Source organism: Macaca thibetana, chromosome 20 (genome assembly GCF_024542745.1).
Source record: "Macaca thibetana thibetana isolate TM-01 chromosome 20, ASM2454274v1, whole genome shotgun sequence".
In the NCBI taxonomy this organism is placed as follows: domain Eukaryota; kingdom Metazoa; phylum Chordata; class Mammalia; order Primates; family Cercopithecidae; genus Macaca; species Macaca thibetana.
In genome coordinates this window covers 15,690,792-15,704,333 of record NC_065597.1, presented here as the reverse complement: position 1 = coordinate 15,704,333, position 13,542 = coordinate 15,690,792, and the positions used below count along the sequence as shown (strand labels likewise).

General features: G+C 45.3%; 2 protein-coding genes across 3 annotated transcripts in view; one reads left to right on the top strand and one right to left on the bottom strand.

Moving 5' to 3' along the window:
- Positions 1–7,267, bottom strand: part of AP1G1 (adaptor related protein complex 1 subunit gamma 1) — a 90,397-nt gene extending 83,130 nt beyond the window's left edge. The window contains exon 1 of one of the 2 annotated variants that reach the window (XM_050772695.1): positions 6,833–7,267. The gene's annotated coding sequence lies outside the window, so the exon portion shown is untranslated. The remainder of the gene's footprint in view (positions 1–6,832) is intronic. The other variant, XM_050772696.1, reaches the window with a different exon arrangement.
- IST1 (IST1 factor associated with ESCRT-III) overlaps positions 1–13,542 on the top strand; it is a 413,363-nt gene that overhangs the window by 286,016 nt on the left and 113,805 nt on the right. The gene's annotated exons all lie outside the window — the stretch shown is intronic.

Here is a 13,542-nt window from a genome sequence, read left to right as displayed (position 1 = left end):
TCTCAAAAAAAAAAAAGAAATGCTCTTCAAGTGTTCCAGATTTTGGATTTTAGGATTAGGGATGTACAACTGGTGTAATGCAAATATTCCAAAATCCAAAAAATTCCAAAATATGAAACACTTCTGGTCTCAAGCATTTCAGATAAGGGATACTCAATGTGCATTTGGTTGAAAGAGCTAACTTATATAAATGATTATACAGTTGTACAACACAAAGCAAAAGGAGGTCCATTAGCGTTTTTACAGCTCAAGTTAGTGAACCTATTTAACTAAACCTCACTGTTGAGAAATTGTTCAGTCATAAAAAGAAGAAAAAGAAGTGTTTTTTACTTTTTTTTTTTTTTTTGAGATAGTCTATCTCTGTCACCCATGCTGGAGTGCAATGGCACAGTCCTAGCTCACTGCAGCCCTGAACTCCTGGGTTCAAGTGATCCTCCTGCCTCAGCCTCCCAAGCAGCTAAGGCTACTGGCACACCACATCCAGCTACTTTTAAAAATTTGGGGCCAGGCACGGTGGCTCATGCCTGTAATCCCGGCACTTTGGGACGCCAAGGAGGGTGGATCACCCGAGGAGACCAGCCTGGCCAATATGGTGAAACCCCATCTCTACTAAAAGTACAAAAATTAACTGGGCATGGTGGTGGGCACCTGTAATACTAGCTACTTCAGAGGCTGAGGCAGGAGAATCACTTGAACCCAGGAGGCGGAGGTTGAGGTGAGCCGAGATCGCACCACTGCACTCCAGCCTGGGTGACCGAGGGAGATTCTGTCTCAAGAAAAAAAAAAAAATTTGTAGAGCCAGGGTTCCACTGTGTTTCCCAGGCTGGTTTTGAACTCCTGTCCTCAAGTGATCCTTCCGACTTGGCCTCCCAAAGTGCTGGGATTACAGACATGAGACACCAGGCCTGGCCAGTGAAGTTTATTTTTAGGTTTAGAAAACGTGTAACATCTTTACATATCTTTGAAATATTTAAAATATTTCAGCCAGGTTCAGGGGCTCATGCCTATAATCCCAGCACTTTGCAAGGCTGAAGCAAGTGAATCACCTGAGGTCAGGAGTTCGAGACCAGCCTGGCCAACGTGACAAAACCCCGTCTCTACTAAAAATACAAAAATTAGCCAGGTGTGGTGGCAGATGCCTGCAGTCCCAGCTACTAGGGAGGCTGAGGCATGAGAATTGCAGGAATCCGGGAGGTGGTGGCTGTAGTAAGCCAAGATGGCACCACTGCACTCCAGCCTGGGTGACAGAGTGAGACCCTGTCTCAAAAAAGTAAATAAAAATAAGATGTTTTTAATTATTTATAAGTTACAAAAATCACATGTATTTTTTCCTCATCTTTTAAAAAACTGCCTTCTTCCTTCTAAACCTACTTAATTTCTTGCCAACAACATTTATAATTTACTAATCAAATTTCTCCAATGGTCTGAGTAGGCTTTTTTTAAAAGTAAAATTTCCGAGTACCTAGTGAAAAAAAGCATTTTTCATTTCAATCATCTCATCCTAAACCTTGCCCTTTTATGCTAAAGTGTTAATGCTGACTCAACACATTTGTCAAGTATGTTTTTTTTCTCCCACTTCTGGACCCTTCAAACTTTAACCAGTTTCTTCAGCAACCAAAACTCATGCCATATTAAGTGTATTGTGTTACTTTGTCAGTGAAGAAAAAACTTCACATGTATCTTTAAAGTAAAAATGACACCGCACTCACACCTGTAATCCCAGCACTTTGGGAGGCCAAGGCTGGTGGATCACTTGAGCCCAGGAATTCGAGATCAGCCTGGCCGACAGAGTGAGACTCGTCTCTACTAAAAACACAAAAATTAGCCAGGCATGGTGGCGCATACCTGTAGTCCCAACTACTTGGGAGGCTGAGTCAGGAGAATTGCTTGAACCCGGGGGCAGAGGTTGCAGTGAGCGGGGATCGCTCCAGTGCAGCATTCCAGCCTGCGCAACAGAGGGGGACTCCGTCTCAAAAAAAAAAAGACAACTCTTTTTTTCTCTTTTCTCTTTCTTGACCTCATTGAAATAAAATTTTCTATACAAAAAGGCAACTGGAAAAATGCTACTACACTTAGACAAAGATTTTTTTTTTTTTTTTTTGGAGCCGGAGTCTTGCTCCGTCCCCAGGCTGGAGTAGCTCACTGCAACCTCCACTTCCCGGGTTCAAGTGATTCTCCTGCCTCAGGCTCCCGAGTAGCTGGGACTATAGGCATGCACCATCATGCTCAGCTAATTTTTGTATTTTTTAGTAGAGATGGGGTTTCACCATGATGGCCAGGATGGTCTCCATCTCCTGACCTCATGATCCACCCACCTCGGCCTCCCAAAGTGCTGGGATTACAGGCGTGAGCCACCCGGCCAACAAAGATAATTTCAAAACCTGTAAGCCAAGAAATACAAAAGATTATATAAACCTATAGGCTATCTTAATTTTTTTTTCTTTTTTTTTTTTTTGAGACAGAGCCTCCATCTGTCACCCAGGCTGGAGTGCAGTGGCACGATCTTAGCTCACTGCAACCTCCACCTCCCAGTTCAAGCAATCCTCCTGCCTCAGCCTCCCACGTAGCTGGGAATGCAGATGCACACCACCATGCCTGGCTAACTTTTTTATTTTTAGTCGAGATGGGATTTCATCATGTTGACTAGGCTGGTATCAAACTCCTGACCTCAAGTGATCCGCCTGCCTCGGCCTCCCAAAGTGCTGGGATTACAGGCATGAGCCACTGCACCAGCCTACTCTCTTAAGTTTAAAATTGCTTGTGGGCAAGGCATGGTGGCTCACACCTTTAATACCAGCACTTTGTGAGGCAGAGGTGGGAGGACCTCCTGAGCCCAGGAATTCGAAACCAGCCTGGGGAATGTGGCGAAACCCCGTCTATACAAAAAAATAATAATAAATCCAGCAGCACATGCCTACAGTCCCAGCTACTTAGGAGGCCGAAGTGAGAGGATCACTTGAACCTGGGAGGAGGTCGAGGCTGCAGTGAGCTGAGATTGTACCACTGCACTCCAGCCTGGGTGAAACAGTGAGAACCCGTCTCAATCAATAAATCAATAAAAATAAAATTGCTTGTTAGTTATAAGCTGAGAAGAGTTGGAAAAAAAATTGTTTGCTACTTTCAACACTATTCTGCATTAGAAACTGAGTAAAAGCAACAGAGAATAAAGAAAGCCAAAATCAAGAACTGAAAACAGACTGGGCACAGCGGCTCCCACCTATAATCCCAGCACTTTGGGAAGCCAAGGTGGGTGCATCACTTGAGGTCAGGAGTTCGAGACCAGCCTAGCCAACATGGTGAAACCCCATCTCCACTAAAAATACAAAAATCAGCTGGGCATGGTGGCGTACGCTTGTAACCCCAGCTACTTGAGAGGCTGAAGCAGCAGAAATCACTGGAATCCAGGAGGTGGAGGTTGCACAGTGAGCCGAGATCCAGCCACTGTACTCCAGGCTGGGAGACAGAGCAAGACTTTGTCTCAAAAAACAAAACAAAACAACAAGAACTGAAAACAATTCATGAAGCAAGGATAGACTAAATTACAAGCACTTAATTTTCTGAAGCTCTAAGTAAGAGTTTTAAAGTTTTGATAGCAATTAAGTCCTGCTATATACACAAAATTTTAAAATCCTCGTCAAATGCAAATAAGGGGATTAAGCATTGTGGAAAATGTGTTTTGGTATGTAGGTTGCCAATTCAACTTTTTAAATTAAAAATAATCTCTTGGAAAATACTCATTCAATTTTTTAAATTTGTATAAATTAAAGAGTTTTGGCCAGGTGAGGTGGCTCACACCTGTAATCCCAGCACTTTGTTTGGGAGGCCAAGGCAAGAGGATTGCTTGAGCCCAGCCTGCGCAACATGACAAAATACTATCAATACAAAAAATACAAAAATTAGCCCTGCGTGGTAGAACAAGCCTGTAGTCCCAGCTATGTGGAGAGCTGAGGCAGGAGGATTGCTTGAGCCCAGGAGGTACAGGCTGCAGTGAGCAGAGACCACTGCACTCCAGCCTGGGCAACAGAGTGAGACCCTGTTCAAACAATAAAAATAATAAAAAATAAGAGTTTTTATAAATCATAAAGAAGTTGGTTTTGGTTTGCATACCACTGATTTTTAAAACTCCTTTTTAAAATAAACACTGGGGTGAAATATCACCAAGGCATTCCTGGCAATTTCTGTACTTTATAGTTTCACTCTAAAATCTGCCCTCAAATCTAGAACTGCTAACAATGACAGAGGTCAGACCAAAGAATAAGCAACTGCTCCCAAAAGAAACGGAGGTTTCCTAAACACAAAGCAGATATTCAAATATGCACTGATCAATGATGCACTAAACAACACTTTGCTAGGAATTTGTTAGGGCAAAAGGACCCTTCCCCCAGTGAATGCAAACTATCTAAGAATGAATTTTTAAAAGTTTAATATTTTAAAATATTTTGGTAGAGACAGAGTCTCACTATGTTGCCCAGGCTGGCCTCTAACTCCTGGGCTCAAGGGATCCACCTTCCACTTCCCAAAATGTTGGGATTACAAACATGAGCCACAGAGCACCCGCCTGAATGACATTTAAATACCAACATATTAAAGCATGAAAAACACTGAGTTAACTAACATCTATGTGATAGCTCTGCTAACACCTTACTTGAAAAGTCTAAGTCAGAAATGGCACATTTCAGTAGTAACTGCAAGGGCATACTTAGTAAATGAGCGATCATTACATAGGTGTTCAGTGTTTGACAGTTCCTTTAAACCAAAAGAGAAAATTACATAGCTTCAGGGTAATACAGAACTCACATATCTAATAGTAACTAACATGTTTTTGAAAAATCTCCTTAAAACAAGTAACAAGATCACTGAGTATTTACACTGAAAATACTGTTTTCTCCTGAGACATCATATGACCTATACAGGAATTTACCTACAATCTCATTTCAATAACCTGATAAGAATAATGCATCTATATATGTGGCTTAGCAGTATTAAAAAGCTTGACTCAGTTCAAGTTATAAATTTAAATTTCATCCACTAGACTGTGATCTCAAATAAGTTAACTTCTCTTTTGCAGATGTAAAAACCCAGGCTGAGATGAAATAAGGGTGATTCAATCACACTCGCCTAACTTGAAACGTAGGAAATATATCAGTGAATTACTGTGAAATACTTTTTATTCACCAGGCACCGTGGCTCACGCCTGTAATCCTAGCACTTTGGGAAGCCAAGGTGGGCAGATTGCCTGAGCTCAGGAGTTCGAGATCAGCCTGGGCAACATGGTGAAACCCATCTCTACTAAAATACAACAACAACAAAAAATTAGCCGGGCGTGGCAGCGTGCACCTGTAGTCCCAGCTACTTGGGAGGTTGAGGCAGGAGAATTGCTTGAATCCAGGAGGCGTAGGTTGCAGTGAGTCGAAGGTTGCAGTGAGCCGAGACCGTGCCACTGCACTCCAGCCTGGAGACAGAGCCAGACTCCGTCTCAAAAAATAATAATAATAATAAAAATTAAAACAAAGAAATACTTTTCATTCAAGCATGCTAGACTGCAAACATGCTTTTAGAATAAAAGTGACTAGATTACTAGTACTTAGAGGGTTCATATTTTTCAAACTTGAAAGTTAGGCTGTATGACAACTTAGGTATTTGACAAGTATTCTAGGGAAGGGTGGAAGTGAATATTTAAAATTCAACTATCCCCAGAAAAACCCAATACATGAAGTCATTACAAGTATTTTTTAGAATCAGTCAGCAAAGATCATTACTGTACAAACACCTCAAAGTTAAGGTCACTAAGAAAGCACTAACTCCTCTCCTCGGTTAACGAATCACTGTAAAGCAGCCCAACTCTCCTTTCTACCTACCTCAGATTAATATTTTTCTCCATGGACAGATTTCCATGCTCAGGGATATGTAATAGGGGAGGATAAAAAAAAAAAAAAAAACACCACACAAGTGTCAGTGAGTACCAAAAAGCTAAGTGTTCAGCACAGGGAGGGAATCCACAAATGAGAAAACATTTGACAGCTCCCGCCTCCCAAAAGCCATTTAATCTGCCTCATAAACATTACTGCTGAAGCACACTCTGAGCGAGTGTTTCGATGGATCTCCTACACCAAGTCTCCTAACCGGGAAACAATCAACTGAATCGTCCCGACTCTTTCAGGCAATCAGGAAGCCCGGGAGAATTATTAGACGCTGACCTCCGCAGGCCCAGGAGCTGAGAAAAGGGTAAACAGTACACTCGCAGGTAGGCTGAAAAAAACAAAACAACAACAAACACACACACACACGCGCGCGGAAAATTGGGAAAGAAGTTGGTTGGAAGGTTAGAGAGAGGCGAGGCCGATGTCTGGTTCCGAGAGGACGGCACTGCAGGAGCAGGCAGCGATTAACTGGGCATTTGGAAATGCTGAGAGTTATCTGAGAGACCTGACACGGGTACAAGACACAAGAACGCTGGTACGTGGCTCAGAGAAGACACGCGGGGGTGGGGCCCGCCGCGCTAAACCCCAGGCTCCCTGAATGAGCCCTCAAAGATCGCAGCCTGAGAAAGTCAAAGGTTCAAGGAGGCCCGTACCCGCGGGGCAACGCCACTACCCGGAACACCGCTGCGCGCGGAACCTCCCGGTCCGAGGCCTCGGGGTCGGCCCTCCAGAAGTCGGAGCAGCCCCTGGGGCTCCCGGCCCCTCCTGGCCCAGCCTCTCTGTCCTCTCTTCTCAACACCCACAGCCTGGGACCGGACCCCTGAAACTGAAAGGAAGCTTCCGGTCGAGCGCCCGCGCCAGCGGCGGGGCAAAAGCAGCAATATGCTCTAAGTGCCGCCAGTGACACTCACCGGCCCGAAACCTCGAATGAAACCAGCAGCTCCGGGGGCGGCGGCAGCAGTGGCAGCAGGAACCGAACATCCAAAATGGCGGCTCCCTCGGCCTCACCACTGCTACTGCAGGCGGAGGGATCCTAAGGAAGAAGAGAGTTTTTAACTAACTTCACACACTATTGAGGAAACTTCGCTCCCTGGCCTCCTCGTCTAGTCGCTTCCGTGTCCCTGCACTGCAACTTCTCGTGCCTCTCCTCTCGGATTAACCAAGAACTCGGACCCTGCGGAGGACTATTTGCCAAGGAGGAGGCGACTTCTTCTGGCAGAGCGACGCAAAGCGTAGCAAGGGTCAGGGCTGTCACTGATGACGCGAGACGCTGCTGCCGAGTCACCGCTGCGAAGAGTCTGAGCGAGAAAGATCCGGCCGACCCCAGAGGGGACAGACATTGGTTCCGCTTGGCGGGAGGCGGGGGAGGGGCTGGGCTACCAGGAAGCGGTGGGGCCACCTGGAGGAGGCGGAGCTAGGTCAGGTAGTCCAGGAAGTGGGAGCAGGCGAGGCAGGTGGGGGCGGAGAAGATAGCAGGGATGAAATGGTGTTCATCCACGGGCATCCCAAACTCTTTGCTGTCTCCTGTAAGATTTTTGCTTTCTTTTTAACTGAAGGAGCATGCTCCAGGTGGTATTCTATGGTTTTATGGTGTCTTTGCAACATATTTTACGAAGAGTTAAGAGGATGACTCACAAGAATGGATTCCACGCCCAGTACCGCGGTTCATGCACAGCTCAAGTCACTTAAACTCCAGGGATTCAGTTTCCTCGTATGTAGAAAGAAGACTTGGACTCATGTTAGCTGAAACCCTTACGGAATGGGCTTTCGGTCTATGACTCCATGAATTAATGACCAGGGCCAAAGAAAGTCTAACCAGACAGTTCCTAACCTGATAAATAATTACTAACATATGACGCGAGTCTTTTCCGTGTGAACGTAAAGGGGGCCTGATACCTTGGCCTGTTTAAAGTAAAGGTGACCTACGTAGACCAAAATCCTTCCGCTAGATTGGCAACAAAGTACAATACAACACAGCACCAGGCTGGGTGCCAAACAGAACAGAACCAACTGCACAATTTTTTTTTTTTTTTTTTTTTTTTTTTTTTTTTTTTTTTTTTTTTTTAGACAGTCTCGCTCTGTTGCCCAGGCTGGAGTGCAGGGGCGGCATCCCGGCTCACTGCAACCTTTGCCTCCCGGGGTCAAGCAATTTCTCGTGCTTCAGCCTCCCAAGTAGCTGGGATTACAGGCTCCCACCACCGCAGCCGGCTAATATTTGCATTTTTAATAAAGAGAGTGTTTCGCTATGTTGGCCAGGCTGGTCTTGAACTCCTGACCTCAGGTGATCCGCCTGCCTCGGGCTCCCAAAGTGTGGAGATGACAGGTGTGAGCCACCAGCCTGCCCAGAACTAACCACAAATCTTGAGTTTAGGACCTGGGTGTCATAGAGAGAAGGTTGCACCTTTTTCCTTAGTCATTTTCATGCACGGATTCAAAATACTTTACAAAAATTGCTCTAAGTAGGCCGGCGCAATGGCTCGCGCCTGTAATCCCAGCACTTTGGGAGGCTGAGGCGGGCGGATCTCCCAAGGTCGGAAGTTCGAGACCAGCCTGGCCAACATGGTGAAACTCCATCTCTACTAAAAATACAAAATTAGCCAGGCATGGCGGTGGGCACCTGTAAACCCAGCTACTTGGAAGGCTGAGGCAGGAGAGTCGCTTGAACCCCGGAGGCAGGGGTTGCAGTTAGCCAAGCCTGGGCGACAGAGTGAGACCCTGTCTCAAAAACACACGAAAAAAGTTGAACCAAGCAGGCCCATCTGTACAATTTTGTCCCTGAACTACGGGGGCATGCCAAGTGGCTGGAAAGAAATGAGGCCATGGGTGCGATAATAATTATCATTTTTATTATTAAATATTGATATCACATTGTTCATGAGGCACTTTCATGTGTGTAATCTAATCTGACCCTCTGGACAACCTCCTGAGTCAGGCTAGTCAAACATAAGTAACTTAGCTTTACAAATAAGGAGAAACAGGCTCCAAGAAACTGACTTGGCTAAAAGGGGTTCTGTTAAAGAGTGCCTTTTTTTTTTTTTTTTTTTTTTTTTTTTTGAGGCGGAGTCTCACTCTGTCGCCCAGGCTGGAGTGCAGTGGCCGGATCTTGGCTCGCTACAAGCTCCGCCTCCCGGGTTCCCGCCATTTTCCTGCCTGAGCCTCCCGAATAGCTGGGACTACAGGTCCCCGCTACCGTGCCCGACTATTTTTTGTATTTTTAGTAGAGATGGGGTTTCACCGTGTTAGCCAAGGTGGTCTCGATCTCCTGACCTCATGATCCACCCACCTCGGCCTCCCAAAGTGCTGGGATTACAGGCGTAAGGCACCGTGCCCGGCCTTTTTTTTTTTTTTTTTTTTTTTTTGAGACAGAGTTTCCTCTTGTTGCCCAAGCTGGAGTGTAATGATGTGATCTCGGCTCACTGTAGCCTCCGCCTCCTGGGTTCAAGCGATTGTCCTGCCTCAGCCTTCCAAGTAGCTGGGACTACACAGGTATGCGCCACCATGCCCAGATAATTTTTTGTATTTTTTGTAGAAATGAGGTTTCACCATGTTAGCCAGGCTGGTCTCGAACTCCTGACCTCGGGTGATTCGCCCACCTCGGCCTCCCAAAGTGCTGGGATTGCAGGCATGAGCCACCGCGCCAGGTCAGAGTGCCATTTTATAAATTAGCATAGGGTACCACCAACTTCCACCACCCCTACCTACCCACCCACCTACACACACACCTACACTCTCAGGGTGGAGTCAGCCACCAACGAGTGGTTTAAAGAACAGAATGTTTACGGAATTCAGATCCTCTGCCACGCTGCTACTGTACGGTGCAACCCTGGACTACAAGGCTAGTAAATAGTGGAACGAAGCCAAAACACAATTTCCTCTGAGGTATGTAGGGAACACAGGCCAAACTTAGTTTGGGGTTTCCACATAAGAAGTTTGCAGGTTGCAAAGTAGAGTTAGCTAAAGTATTCCGTTTGGAACACCACAAAAATTGCTTAGAGGTCAAATTTAAATGTACATCATTGTGAACCACAAAAGAAAAATTAAGCCAGCTACCTAAGGAAGAAAGAGCTTTTTTGCTACCATGCCAAGTGCAGAGCGTTAAAGAGTTTTAAACATTAAAAAATAAACTCTTTTTCAGTATTTTTTTTACTTACATTTCCCTTTTTTTGTTGTTTTTGTTTTTGAGGTGGAGTCTTGCTCTGTCGCCAGGCTGGAGTGCAGTGACGCGATCTCAGCTCACTGCAACCTCCACCTCCTGGGTTCAAGTGATTCTCGCGTATTTTTTTGTATTTTGTGTTTTCAGTAGAGACAGGGTTTCACCATGTTGGCCAGGCTGGTCTTGATCTCTTGACCTCATGACCTACCCACCTCAGCCTCCCAAAGTGCTGGGATTACAGGCGTGAGCCACCATGCCCAGCCCATTTATCTTAGTACCAAACCCTTCTTCCATGCAACTAAAATTAAAAGCAGTTGCCCCGGCTGGGCACAGTGACTCACGCCTGTAATCCTAGCACTTTGGGAGGCCAAGGTGGGAGGATCACTTGATCCCAGGAGTTTGAGAACAGCCCAGGCCAACATAGTGAGACCCCATCTTTTATTTATTTATTTATTTTACTTTTATTTTTGAGACAGAATTTCACTCTTCTCGCCCAAGCTGGAGTGCAATGGCGCAATCTCGGCTCACTGTAGCCTCAGCCTCCCGGGTTCAAGCGATTCTCCTGCCTCAGCCTCCCGAGTAGCTGGGATTACAGGCATGCGCCACCACACCGTGCTAATTTTGTATTTTTTAGCAGAGACAGGGTTTCTCCATGTTGGTCAGGCTGCTCTCGAACTCCTGGCCTCAGGTGATCCACCTGCCTCCGCCTCCCAAGGACTGAGATTACAGGCATGAGCTACCACACCCTACCTCTTCATCTTTTAAATGAATGAATAAAATAAATAAATAAAAGCAATTGCCCCAGTATGTAGCATAGTCACATTATCTTGGGATCTTTGGTTTCCACAGCTAGCGATTTAAGTCTAGGAAGGCTTACTCCCGGTCTTCTCAAACATAACCCCTAATTCCAGATAAATAAATTACAGCACATCAATAAAAGGGAATACTATGTTACCAGTAAAATGAAAACTTTATTATTATAGTATGGCAGACTTTAAAAAGAAATGTTCTAAAACAATGTTATAAAATGAGCTTGCAAAAGTGTATATTGAGCCACCTCAGGCTCCTGAGTAGCTGGGACTACAGGTGCATACCAACATGCCCACCTAATTTTTTTAAATTTTTTTTTTGTATTTCTTTTCTGTAGAGACGGGGTTTTGCTATGTTACCCAAGCTGGTCTGGAATTCTTGGGCTCAAGTGATCCTCCCACCTCACCCTCCCCAAGTGCTGGAATTACAGGCATGAGCCACTGTGCTTGGCCAAATATTATTATTTTTATGGTTTTGTTTACTATTGAGAACTGCTTCAATTTAACAAGAATAGGCCAGGCACAGTGGCTTACACATGTAATCCCATCGTGATTACTTTGGGAGACCAAGGCCGGCAGATCACCTGAGGTCAGGAGTTCAATACCAGCCTTCCCAACATGGCAAAACCCCATCTCTATTAAAAACACAAAAATTAGCCAGGTGTGGTGGCGCGCACCTGTAATCCCAGCTACTCGGGAGGCTAGGGCAGGAAAATCACTTGAAAATCACAGAGGTCCCAGTGAACCGAGATCACACCACTGCACTGCAGCCTAGGCAACAGAACGAGACTCCATCTCTAAAATAAATGAATAGCACTAATAACAACAATTTAACAAAGAGCAACAACAAAAAATAAAACTGAAGAAACACTGGCTAGGAGTCAGACCACTTAGATGCCAGTCTTGGCTAGGTTTGATTCACTTTTTGCCCAGAGCAAGGTGTTAAACATCTCTAAGCCTGTTTACTCAGCTTGCCAATATTTATTTATGTCTTGCCTGTTCCAAAATGGATTTAGAGTGGCTTGTTATCCAGAAGGGATCAGCTACATGAAAGCACTTTGAAAAGCCTAAAGCATCATAAGAATGTAAATATTGAAATTTTTGTGCCGCCTCATAATTCAACTAAAGCATTTACTGACTGCCCTTTATAAATAACAGTAGTACAGTATGTCTTACATTTACAAAAGTATTTTCAGGCTGGGCACAGTGGCTCATGCCTGTAATCCCAGCACTTTGGGAGGCCAAGGTGGGTGCATCACTTCAGGTCAGGAGTTCGAGACAAGCCTGACCAACATGGTGAAACCTCATCTCTACTAAAAATACAAAAATTAGCCAGGTGTGGTGGCATGCACCTGTAATCCCAGCTACTCGGGAGGCTGAGGCAGGAGAATCACTTGAACCCGGGAGGCAGAGGTTGCAGTGAACCAGAGTCGCACCACTGCCCTCCAGCCTGGGCAACAGAGTAAGACTCTGTCTCAAAAAAAAGAAAATAAAAGAGTATTTTCATATACATCCATTCATTTGCTCCTCATACACCATGAATTTGTAAACCACACAGGCATTATAGCACAGTAGTTAAGAGTGTAAGTTACTGGGGCTAGACTACCTGGGCTTAAAACCCTGCTCTTCCTTTCTTTACTATGTGACCTGCAACAAGTTACTTAACATCTCTGAACACTCCTGAACCCAGTGCTCCCATCTGAAAAATGAGGCTTATACTAGCATTGGCATCTTAGGAGTGGCATGATAATTAAATGAGCTGACACACTTAAAGCACTTAAAAAAGTGACTGTCGGCCGGGCGCAGTGGCTCAAGCCTGTAATCCCAGCACTTTGGGAGGCCGAGGCGGGCGGATCACGAGGTCAGGAGATCGAGACCATCCTGGCTAACACGGTGAAATCCCGTCTCTACAAAAAAAAAAATACAAAAAACTAGCCGGGCAAGGTGGCGGGCGCCTGTAGTCCCAGCTACTCGGGAGGCTGAGGCAGGAGAATGGCGTGAACCTGGGAGGCGGAGCTTGCAATGAGCCGAGATCCGGCCACTGCACTCCAGCCTGGGCGGCAGAGCGAGACTCCGTCTCCAAAAAAAAAAAAAAAAGAAAAGTGACTGTCACATAGTAAGGACACAATAAATATTAGATTACTTAGGATAAATATTATTATCCTTAATTTAGAGATAAGAAAACAGAGGCTACCTGTAACCTCAGCACTATGGGAGGCCAAGGCAGGAGGATCACTTGAGCCCAGGAGTTTGAGACCAGCCTGGGTAACATAGTGAGACCCTGTCTCTACAAAAAAAGAAAAAGAAAAAAAATTTAATTAGGCCAGGCACGGTGGCTCACACTTGTAATCCCAGCACTTTGGGAGGCCAAGGCAGGTGGATCACCTGAGGTCAAGAGTTTGAGACCAGCCTGGCTGACATGGTGAAACCTCGTCTCTACTAAAAATACAAACATTAGCCGGGCGTGATGGCATGCACTTGTAATCCCAACTAGTCAGGAGGCTGAGGCAGAAGAATTGCTTGAACCCGTGAGACAGAGGTTGCAGTGAGCCAAGATTGCGCCACTGCACTCCATCCTAGGCGATAGAGTGAGACTCTTGTCTCAAAAAAAAAAAAAAGAAAAGAAAAAAAATTTAATTAGTTGGACATCGTGGCATGT